This window comes from Tachysurus fulvidraco, chromosome 12 (genome assembly GCF_022655615.1).
Source record: "Tachysurus fulvidraco isolate hzauxx_2018 chromosome 12, HZAU_PFXX_2.0, whole genome shotgun sequence".
Classification (NCBI taxonomy): Eukaryota; Metazoa; Chordata; class Actinopteri; order Siluriformes; family Bagridae; genus Tachysurus; species Tachysurus fulvidraco.
The window spans coordinates 3,894,590-3,906,807 of NC_062529.1; the positions used below are offsets into that span (position 1 = coordinate 3,894,590).

A 12,218-nucleotide genomic window follows, 5' to 3' on the forward strand; every position below is an offset into this window, starting at 1 on the left:
CACTTCATCATGCAAGGCTTAAAAACCCTTCCACTTATGACTAGAACTCATTTGTCTAATCATGATTCAGCAACATTTCAAACGAATCTCTTGCTCGTTTTCCTTTTATTAAACTAAAAGTTAGAATGTAAGAGTCAATTTAAAAAAAAAAGAGTCGATTCTTTCAGTAGCGGCATAAGGAAATCGATTCCAACGATTCTGAATCAATATGATACAGCTCACTGAGAACATACTGATAAAGTGTGAGAATTAGCTGTATCTTTGATATTTTTTTTACTCTACAGAACAAAAGAACCATTTTGTGACTGTTTTACAGTTAAACACGATAAAGCTTCTTGTGGTCCACTGAAGTTTAAATCTGATTAGCCGCTAGCAATTCGTTGCTAACTAAGGTGGCGTTTTGTAGGTCGTGTATTTGTATAATACTACTGGTATAACAATGCAAAAAATGAGTATAAGTATTTTTTGTGGGTAGATAAAATTGAATTATTTAACAATTCATTAGGAAAGTGATGGCAGGGAACCGACTCCAAACACCTGGAATCAGAACCGGAGTCGATTCTGCAATTGAAGATTCGAACAGCTCTGATAGATGTCGGTCCGGCTTTATTGCATGGCGGAGGCGGGCCTGTTTTAGCCGGGGAAGGGCGTTTGTTTTTCGGCTGTGTAACGTGGTTAGGGGTGGGTTCGAGCTGAAGAAAACCCACCTTTTCTTTCTCATTGTCTGGAGCTGTGAGGAATGTGCCGGTCTAATCCGGGAGACACACACACACACACACACACACACACACACACACACACACACACACAGACACACAGAGAGAGACACACACACATAGAGGGAGAGAGAGAAAGAGAGGCGCGCGCGCACCACACACACACATACACGCAGAGAGAGAGAGAAAGTCAGTCCAGTGTATCGGAGCTGTTCGCCGGGGAGCTACCTCACTTTCATCCGCCAGGTTTTTGTTTAATGGGATTTATCACCGTCCACGTGTCGAGGTGAGTTGACCGGAGTCGTGTTTGGTTTATGACTTGAGCCTGGTGTCTGAAACAGATCCCCGGCTCTGAACTCCAAGTGCGGTAAGTTTAGTCCCCACCGCCTTTCTGCTGCAGTCGGACGGAAACCTGGACAAAACCGAAACGCTCCTGGTGTTTATTTGTTTGTTAGTTTGTTTGTTTACACACACACACACACACACACACACACACACACACACACTATATTCTGTAAGGTTTTAGGTCTGAATGTTGGTGTGTAGATGTTTTGGCACACTGTGCGTCCAGCCAGCAGCACTCATGTAAATCCTACGTCAGCAACCTTGGGCGATTTTCCTGACACTGTAGTCTATTTTTAAGCATTTTTAGTCGGTTTAAATTTTCCCACCATACCACGAAAGCGATGTTTAAAGACTCGAGCTAAAGCCAGACAACTTTTCAGCTCGTTTTTTTGTTCATTTTGTTCCTGGTTTTCGGTCTGATTTGCTGAGCTGGAACATTTTCTTACTGGAACATTGTAACAGCGCCGGTGAGCCGAGTCACTGAAGTGTAGCAGAGCTGATAGTTCAGTTTGTGACCAGCTCTTTTTTTTTTTGTCGCATTGTGGTGTGTGTGTGTGTGTGTGTGTGTGTGTGTGTGTGTGTGTGTGTGTGGTTGGCAGAGGCCTCGCGCTAGCCGCTGGCATTCTGCTAAATGGACATTACAGTTTTTTTTTGTTTTTTTTTGGGGGGGGGGGACTTTTGGCTGAAAGACTTTCATAAAGATAGTGAGACATTTGTGTAGACACTCCATAAGGGACTGGATATCTGAGAGGTTTCACATTGATTATTATCAAAATGAAAGGTCCTCTCAAGGGTTGATGACGCAAGTGTGTGTCTCAGAGAGAGAGAGAGAGACATATATTCTCTCTGTCTTGATTTAATGGGGACATTTAGCTAGTCCTTACAAGCCTGTATTTATAATTATTCCAATGGAAAGTCCTCTTAAGTACAAGACTAGTAAGGTGTGTGTGTGTTTATATCTTGGTTACTTTGGTGGAGACCCCAAGGATTGGAATACTTTCTTTTTAGTTTTTGTGTGAACCTTTTGGCTAGTCCCCACAAGCCTGCATTAATATTTATACCACTGGAAAGTCCTCGCAAGGATGATTGTTAGGTTGTGTGTGTTTGTTGACTATTTCCTAGAGGACACTCATGCTTCGGTGTGAAAGACAGAGCCTGGAGGAAATATGTACAGCTCTAGGCCATATACATGATAAATGTACATCTGTCACAGGTGACATGAGCCCTTATATTGCCATTTGTTTCCCCTGCCAAGCACTCCTGCCGAACAAGGTTTCCGAGCCGAATATGCTCGGAATAATAATAATAATCTAGCTGCAGAGCGTTGAAGATGAGCCAGTTTCATATACATTGCTTCAGCCCCTTCCCATGTTTTGTCTGGTGCGCTTGTCTCGACTTGATTTTCCCTCTTGCCAGATACACACTGTGTTCATATTTCTCTTGATGTCAGTGCAGAATGATCTGAATTTATTAATGTCAGCTGAAAAGTTTTACTATCTTTTTTTTTTTTTTACTTGGTCTACTGGTAAACACCAGTTACAGATAACACTGACAAATTTCTATTAAAAATGATCGGCATGACTGAAACCTGCTGAAAAATCGATTCGATTGTAGTTTGTTTTCTGCCCCTTCAACGGTCATGTGAAGAGGTTTCACGGTTTTTAAGAGACATACCAGCGTCATTGTTTTCGACCAATTAATGCTGGAAACTTGATAAGCTGGAGCATGATAAGTCTCACCGGGCTGGTTCAATACCTGTGAAGAGGAATGAATATTTCTAATGAGGGGTAAAAAAACCCCCAAAAAACACAGATAATATATTTAATGGTTGCTTCACATCATGTCACTGGCTGTGTTCCAAACCACGAACCTGTGCTTTAAGTAATGTTTCAAAATGTACACTACTATAGGTTGTTTGCTATAAATAGCCTGATATTTCACTAAAACATTAAGTAAATGGGTTCTATTGGTGGAAATGGACAGAACAGTAAATGTAACAAAGACGGACATCTTAATAGTTAGTGTTTATCTTTATCGTCATTATTATAATTATTGTTTTGATGTTTTTATGATATTTGCATTTGTACTTATGCATTTCAGACAGTCTGCACAATGGGTCTGTAACTGAATGTCTGAATCCCTAGATGACATTAAAACAAATGGGAAAATATTTCCTAGAAAGTAATATGACAAATTCCAGTAAGATGGGAAACATCAAAATTTGTTTTGTTCCTGTATTGACATGCTACCTGAACAAGGTCCTTGGTTAGTCGGTCCCTGGTTAATCTGATTCTAACGCAGTAAATTTGTGTCTAGTTGTTTTCTGAGAGTTGATTGCTAGCAGATTGCTGTTTAGAATTCCAAGATGAAGACCTAGGTACTGCCAGGTTCTGGGAAAGTGAACAGTGCTTAAGTTGCAGCAGTAGCTTCAAACACTGCTACATCGGTCTAATCAGGCAGCTGGGACTAATAAAACAGGGAGGGAGCAAGCGAACGAGGGAGAAAAGAAAAGAAAGCAGGAGACCTGCCTTGACCTGTTTCAAACATGAAGGTTCAACAACTGATGGTTTTCCAGTTAGACTCCGACAGCGCATCCGCAGCTCCCAGTGCATGTGCATGCATGTTTAAGCTACACGTTGGACCTAGCCGACTGAACAAGTGAAGGACTACGCACAGGCACTTATCCACAATACTTAAATATAGTCATGTGTCCTGAAATCATGTTTCAGGTATTTTTTGTGTGTTTTTAATATTTATCAATGTTCAAACTTTTCAATCAATGTCCAAACGGTAAGAGAACCTCCACGTTTCTGGTGCTATCCCAAAGTTAGTTCATATAATCACATACTCCAAAGTATACCAACACTAATATATATATTTTTTCCTTTGTTAAAGAACAAACATACTCTTTATTAGGTTATAGTCTTTTATGAAGTTTGTTCTTATCATTGACGTTCTAGGAGCTGTAAACAGTCATAACCATCACCTTCTCTTGATTGTAATAAAACAACCCAGAAAAAAAAACTTCAACTCAAACAACCACTAAGTGTAAAGTCACAATACACACAATACTCTTAATTTGGGTTTCGTCTCTTCAGTGCAACACTTCTCAGACCATTTATAGCCAGACTCTGTAAAATAAATTTCATGGCCCTCCTAAGTGTATATTTATTTTCCAAGATTTGTTTAAGTGACAGAAATAATATATTGAATATATTTTTATTATCTTGATTCCAGAACTTGCCACCAAAACACGTTAGGTCCATGTTAGGTGATGTTATTTAGAAGTAGACTCGTGACTAGCAAGTATGTTTAATGCTCTTGGTTATTGAACAGAAGGTCAAAGGTTCAAGCCTGTGGACTGCCAAGCTGTCACTGTCGGGCCCTTGTGCAAGGCACTTGACCTTCTTTGCTCCAGGGGTGCAGTAACATGGCTGACCCCGGGGTATTGACCCTAACTTCCTAACAAGCTGGGATATGTGAAGAAAAGAATTTCACTCTGCTGCAATGTGTATATGTAGAAAATAATGTCTTCTTTTTCTGTAAGAACTCATTAATAAATTTAATGTCACTGGTGGTGGTTTTTGCAGACCCCAATGTCCTCTTCAGGGACCCTGAATTAAATATTATGATAATTAAGACGCTTTAAGATCACCATGATGCTGTGTGTTATTGATACTGCGGCTTTTATTCTTTTTGACTCTTCACTGGAATTTGGCACCGAGCTCTCACTTTTTATTTGAAATGTGCTGTAACCATGAACCATTCAGTAGAAAACCAGTTTCAGCATGTACTTGGCCTTGACAGTTCCTCTGTATTTAAGACCACGTTCGTTCACGCAGCTCCGTGTACCTGGATAGGACGTGTCCGTGAGGGTAGCGATCGGTGTGTGGTTAGTGTCTGTTTATTTGTTTGCTATCTTTGTCTCGAAAGCCCTTATCATTCATCTGCGTCAACGTTGCTACTGTCAATCGCACTCCAAGGTTGAATTTCACTCCCTGAACAATGATTATTGTTGGTTTGGCAGTTAATAGCGGTGACCTTTGTGATCTTAAACAGGATATGTGAGGTGTGTAGGATACGTCAAGGTTTGCCCTTTATTTCCTTGTCCTAAGTTTGTGTCTGCCCTGTACACAGTGCTTGCGTGTTTTCCCTCTGCGCCTGTTTCTGAGCAGCTGATTACTTTTCCACACAGCATCGTCTTTCAGCATGCCGCTGTCCTCAGATCCTGACGGTGTTTAAGGACGTCCAGCGAATGGTTAATCTGGGGATTAAACAAACAGAAAAAAATCCTGGCTTAATCTGTTTCTCTGAGGTGCTTTTTTAGTTGCACCACATCGTACCTGCCGGTCCAGACTTGTATTACCGTGTGAGGCGCTGTGTATTTTTATGGGACGCTCTCGCATTTCGCTTGTCAGGATATCGGATCAGCGCAGAGGAATGGAATTCCACCTGTGAGTGCTTGCTAACGAAGTCCTCTGTCTGATCCTGGTGTCCCGTTAAAAGAGGACATACAGAGCGTAGTACGAACGCACAAATCCATTATTAACATAACCTAACCTTTAATCCTCCTAACAGTTTAAAACGTAACTAAAGAATATAAGTGAACAGAAATATTGTTTGCTATTTTATTGGTCCATGCTAGCTTTCATTTCTGCTCGGTATCATTTTGTTTATGGAACAAATGGTGTTGAAGTGAGGAATAAATCTATCGGGGCTTTATAGCAAAGTCACAGTGACCATCTCATGTCCTGAAGTCTTTTATATCCTCTTTATAACACAACATCAATCAGCTGTACCGCGGAAGCATCATCGCATAAGAAGAAGTGTGTTAAAATAAATCTGCATAGATGTTAGTTAAATCTGCATAGATGCATTAGTTAAATTTATCCCTCTTTCAGCCAGATCTAAATCTGAGAGCTGAATCTTACTCGTATGCAAACTGGCACATTTGCATTCCTTAACCAGTTTAGCTGATTCCACTTGTTGCATGAGATCGAGATTTGTATGTATATATATATATATATATTTTTTTTGGTTTCCTTGAAGGTCCTATCTTGTGTCTTTGTCCGTTTGGGTTTGGGGGTTGTTTCTTAGGGCAGGGGGTTAGTCACACTTTCTAATGGGAAGTTTCAGGTGACCCTGAAACCAACCAAGTTTCAGGTGAGCCGAGAACAACCTGCCGTTCACACCTGGAACGTGTCGCCAACTAACTTTCCGTCTTGCTTTGTTTTGTTTTTTAACGATTTGAAGAAGACCCGATTTCACTTCCCAAATCTCAAAAGTGGCCAAAGAGAAAAAGCCATGAGACGTCCTTTCAGATCGAAACTGTATGGTGCTGAGATTGGTGACTTGCTGACCTCACATCAAAGTTCACAGCAAAAGACAAAACGTGACCTCAGTTCTGACTTCTGTTGTCTCGGTCACTTTTGCGTTTTTGTTGAGCCTGTGCTTCCTGTGGTCTCTTTGTCCTAACTCTTCAGCCTAAGGTTTAAAGGCAGGGTCTCCGATTTCTGAGAAATGCTTCGGAAAACTGAGTCGGGCCGAATAATAAGCAGTTATTAATGATTATTAATGATCAATTATTAATGATTATGCTTGTGTGTCATTTTTGTTTTTGTTTATCTGCAATCGTATTGTTCTTCCTTTCAGCTATGATAAAGACATTTCTTTCCATTATTTGCCTGGGTTACGTATGTATGTGTGGGGCGGAGCTTTCAATACAGGGGTGGGACCCCCTGTATTGTATTTGGGTTAGGGGCGTGTTTGTTTTGGTGATTTTATATGTCAACATTGGCTTTCAAAAATCGGAGAGACCCCACCTTTAAGGTTTAGCTCATGAATTCCGAGGTGCTTTTTCTGCTCATACCGGTTTTAAAGAGTGTTTAAGTGTTACCCTAGACTTTGCCAGCTCCAACCGTTCTCCTCTGCCCATTTCTCACCACATCTGCCACATGATTGGCATAATTAGCTAAGGGATCAGTGAAACTATTCAAGTACCCAGTGAGTGTATGTAGTGGAAATAAAGAGCATCTATGAGAATAAACCTGTTCACCGAGACAAAGTGAAGCGGAGAGATTTATAATATAACGTATGGAAAAATGTGCCTTGTCTATCAGACACGACGTGGCAGAAACTTAATCCTATATGAAATCCGCAAATATGGCAACACCGGTGATTAGACCGTCTTTTGCCTTTGATGTAGTCTGGATGTGTTGCCGTTCACACTACAAATGTTACATGGTCACGTTCATCACATATCATATTAAACAAAAAAAAATGACCTAACAGTTTGAATCTGGATTATTCTCATAGCTAAAAATAAAGCAAAGTAAATCTGTCTGTAAACATTAACAAGAGAGACCCAAGGATCGTAGTGCATTTTATAAATCAACAGTGGCTCAAACTCGGATTCTTGTTCACGATGATCGGTTTTAAGTTCCACTCCTAAACCAACTTCCGGATTATTAAAGAACCAAAAGTTATAATGCCCCGGAGATGTTACAGCCATGTAGGGTGTAAGGCGGAGGTTTGTGAGCTGTTCCGAGACACACAGGCGCTCGGCGGCAGCTGCGGTGCGCTGACGCACCTGAACAAGCTCCTGCACGTTTCACCAGAACCCTTAACCTCGTTCACGTTTAAAAGCGACTCGCTAGCTTTCATTCAACGTTAGCAGCTCGCACTCGGCCTAAACTGAACATACTCGGGCAACATCAACCAAAAGCAGGAAAAGAAAAACAAACCACACCACAAAAGAAAGCAAAGAGAGAGCGAGAGAGAATGTGACATGTATGCGACACTGTGTCAACTTCCTTTGAGTTCTTGAGAAAATATCTTAATAGAAATATCAACCTCACCCTAACTGCTAGAAACCTGTTTGTGTGTTGTGGCTTGGTGCCTTCTTAAAGTAGCTCTTCCTGGAAGCAGAATAGGTGTCAGTTACTATCGGGTTATATCTCATATTCTTTGTAGTGGTCTTTGTTTATAAGGGTCGAGTTGTAAGGACGGCTGAAGTCGACTACGTGTACGCTGTGACGCGATAATGGCTACGCATCCGGGAGGAAACGCTCTGTCCTGCTTTTTCCAGACACAAAACCAGTGTACTCTAGATATGGTGTATACTATATATGGTGTGAGCAACAGCTCTCTAACAGCTCTCCAAACATAAGTTAGGGTTTGAGAACCATGTGGTTTGGGTTTTGGCGGAGGATTGAGAATAGTAAGCACAGCCTCGGCACCACAGAGACAGAAGAGAGACTGGAGCCCCGAGAAGGCTTTATGACTGGCAAACACATACGAATACGAAGCATGACACAGAGTAGTGATTCTGTCAGCTCTGGTACTAGTAAAGAAAGAACTAAGGTGATCTGTAAGAACTTGGGGGAAACTCTGCTTTTTGTAACATGAAGGTTCAGAATGAGTCACTTTCAAATAATCATAATGTTGCTAATTTGTGCCTCTCTTATAAGACTGAAGGGGTGTGTGTGTGTGTGTCTGAAAGTAGAAGATGCTTGTTTCCAGCTGTATATATGTTTTGTCTGACAGCTGAAGGTGTTGGCCCTGCAGGTGAGTAAAAGTAGCACAGGAACGTGACAACATTTCACTTTCTGCTCACTGAAGTGTGCCTTGGGATTTGTGTGCGCCTGCGTGTGTGTGCGCCTGCGTGTGTGTGCGCTTACGTGTGTGTCTGCCTGTGTGTGTGTCTGCCTGTGTGCTTGTGTGTTCGTCTGCCTGTGTGCTTGTGTGTTCGTCTGCCTGTGTGTGTGTCTGCCTGTGTGCTTGTGTGTTCGTCTGCCTGTGTGCTTGTGTGTTCGTCTGCCTGTGTGTGTGTGTGTGCCTGTCTGCCTGCGTCTGCGTGTCTGCCTGCGTCTGCGTGTCTGCCTGCGTCTGCGTGTCTGCCTGCGTCTGCGTGTCTGCCTGCGTCTGCCTGTGTGCTTGTGTGTTCATCTGCCTGTGTGTGTGTGTGTGTGCCTGTCTGCATGTGTATGTGTGTCTGTCTGTGTGTGTGTCTGAAGTACGAAAAAACTGTACCCGTTATTTTACCTTTCACTCCATCATACATCTCCCTCTTATGGAATTATTGCACACAGATTCTCAAGGTGCGTCCCAAATACAAACATTGTTATATTATAGCATAGTTAGTGTGAGTAGTTAGTGTGAGTAGTTAGTGTGAGTAGTTAGTGTGAGTAGTTAGTGTGAGTAGTTAGTGTGAGTAGTGTACTGAAAAGTGTGTTGTACTGAAAATTCCAACAAGAAGAAGTGCACTTAATGGGTGAGGCCACCCCACTAGTTGGAAAAACTGATACACAAGCTCACTTTTGGTTCATTTGGTCCGGACCAAAAGCAAAAAATTATATATTGTAGCTTTTTAGCAGTTTTGGTTCCTTTTCACACCACACTGATCGTTCTGTTCCGCACCAGTTGAAACGAACCAAAATGCAGTCATGGCCACATGTCTTTGAGCGTATTTCCTAAATTGCTTCTCGATTGGTCAGAATAAACGTGCGGGAAATTTCAACGAAACTCCGGAAGTAAACAAAAAGAGAAAAATACAGCATACAGTACACCATGGAGAGACGACTGCGCGCTGCAATTATGTGTTCATGGTTGTAATCTACTACATCGCTTGTATACAGCATTCTATGCAAAGTCTTAATTTTCAGAATGAAGCGCGGATGCGGCTTGAAAATATCATTTTAATGCACTGCAAACGGCGAAGACGATTCTCAAGACACTTCAGGAGGCGGCGAGCATTACTTTTGCTAAACTGTGACATGCTCATCTTCCGAAAATATTGCCAACGACCCACTACGGCAGCTGGTTTAGTCCAAAATGCGCAATACTTTTTGCAGTTAGGTCTGTTCGATCTCGGATCGTGTTCTCACCACAAGCAAGCCGTACCAGAGTTCGTTTGAGAGCGTACCGAGACCACCTCTTCAAGGAGGTCTCGGTACGCTTGTTTGGTCCGATTTTGGTGCACACCAGAGTTCGATTGCTGCATTCTCACCTGCCAAAACGAACCGCACCAAACGAGCAATCGAACTCTGGTGTGATTCAACCGAACTAAACAAGGCAGATGTGAAAGCACCCTTAGTTGTAGGGATTTTTTGTTTTGTTTTGCTTAACGTGGTTTTCCTTGTGGGGACCAGCCAAGTGTCCCTCTAAGGTCTAAATGGGCTGATATTCCTGTCCTTACTAGGACATTTGGCCCCAACAAAGATAAACACACCACACAACTGCAGAAATCCCAAAGGCCAAGTGTGTCGTGCAGGACATTAAAGTCTATAATGACGTTATCTCCTCCTGTGACCTCTGAGTGCTTTGCAAAAATACTCCGAGCTTCAGAGGAGCTTGATGATTCCATCAGGTTTGAATTTACAAGTCGTTCTTTCCCTCCTTATCTTGCATGCATACACACACACACACACACACACACACACACACACACACACACACACACACACACACACACACACACGCGGAGCATGATGGTACTAGGACACCGGCACCTAATCATTTCCTCCGCATGCTGCAGAATGGCTTTCTCGAGGCAGCTGTACCTAATACTTCTCCTAAAAGTCCGTTTCTAATTACGGTCAGTAGTTTTTCGGAGGAGGCTACACTAACAGCGGGTGCGTATTTTTGGAATAAACGCTACACCAGTGATTAGCAATCCTCCTGGAGATTGTCTTTTCTGTCCGCTTCGGTTCCAAACCAAATCTTCGAAGACCTAATCCAGATAATCAAGGCCCTCTTTTCGGGAAAAAAAGGAGGCTTGGAACCAAACCGTGCGTAGAGGAAGGTAGAAACCCGGGAAGAGCGTTTCAAACCACAACTACAGTCCGAAACTATTACAGCTAGACCACGACTAAATTTGGCACATATTAGAAATACACTACACTACAACAACTGCAGTCAGACTGTGTTTGGACTGGATTATTTTCGGGGAAATTCAAATTAGCCATGAACTTATTATTATTTTTTTCCCCCTCTTTTCTTTTCTGAGAATGTGGAAAATCTCAGAAGTTTCAAAGTAGCAGAACAGTTCTCGAGCTCTTTTTGTGTCCAACTATATTGATGATCAGATTAAAAGAAAAAAGTGTGTGTGTGTGTGTGTGTGTGTGTGTGTGTGTGTGTGTGTGTGTGTGTGTGTGGTGTTCCCTGTACGGAGGGTACGTCCACAGCTGGAACGAGACTGCGAGAATGTTAAACTCTTAAACATGTTTAACACACATCCAAGTGCCAGGAGGAACATGTTGGAAAAAAGTTTCGGACAAAGAGAGAAAGAAAAAGAAAACAACATACAGATTTTTTTTTCTTCTTCCTCAGTCACATTGCTTATGTGTTCTCAAACCTTAGGAGTCGATATTTCTGATTGTTGATAATTCCAGTGCTTCGTGTCTTTCCCGCATTAGTCGTCCTCTTTGTGTTCGGAGGTATTTTTGGAACCCAATGAAAAAAGGAATCTGAACTGTTTGCCCTTAAAAGGGATGTCTGGGTCAGCTGGGTGGAAACTTGCCTGTTATTAATGTCTTTAATGTTTTGTGTTTTCTCTCTCTCTCTCTCTCTCTCTCTCTCTCTCTCTCTCTCTCTCTCTCTCTCTCTCTCTCTCTCTCCCCCCCCTCTCCGTAGTGTGTTTTCTTAAGTGGGGCTCAGAACACAAGAATGTTACGCGTTAGAAAGCTGTGCTTCATTGGACTCCGTCCTCACAGGGCTGACACTTTTGTCTTTTTTTTCTTTTTTCTTTTTACCCCTCATCACATGTGGGAAATGACGCCAGAGGACGAGTACATGCACCTCAGGTCAGTACGAGTCTCTGGAGGTCATGGCCTCGTGCAGTGAGTAAGCTCAAAAGCAGCTCGAGGGCTGCACCAGAGCATGGCGTCACAGAGTTCCCCCTCCGTTCGCAGTCGTCGAGAGCGTCAGCTTGTCGTGTGTGATCATTCCGGAAGCCGTGTCGTGTCTGCTCCACACAGACGTTTTGTATATTCAAAATGTTTGTGTCCTTGTTGTTATTGGAGACGGCGAGAGTCCCAGACAGACAGGTCAAGGGGATGTGTATGGAGACATCAACACACTTGACTCATCGCTATTTCATTCAGGGTTTCATCGTACAACATTATCACCACAATTCCAACGTTCAGCTAAAGATGATGT

The 12,218-nt window shown here is 42.3% G+C and overlaps 1 protein-coding gene across 3 annotated transcripts in view; it reads left to right on the forward strand.

The window, feature by feature from the left end:
• The first annotated feature begins 592 nt into the window (after positions 1 to 592).
• The window catches only part of luzp1 (leucine zipper protein 1), a 52,752-nt gene continuing 41,126 nt past the window's right edge, over positions 593 to 12,218 (forward strand). For all 3 annotated transcript variants that reach the window (XR_007144541.1, XM_047821676.1, XM_047821677.1), the window contains exon 1: positions 593 to 1,002. The gene's annotated coding sequence lies outside the window, so the exon portion shown is untranslated. The remainder of the gene's footprint in view (positions 1,003 to 12,218) is intronic.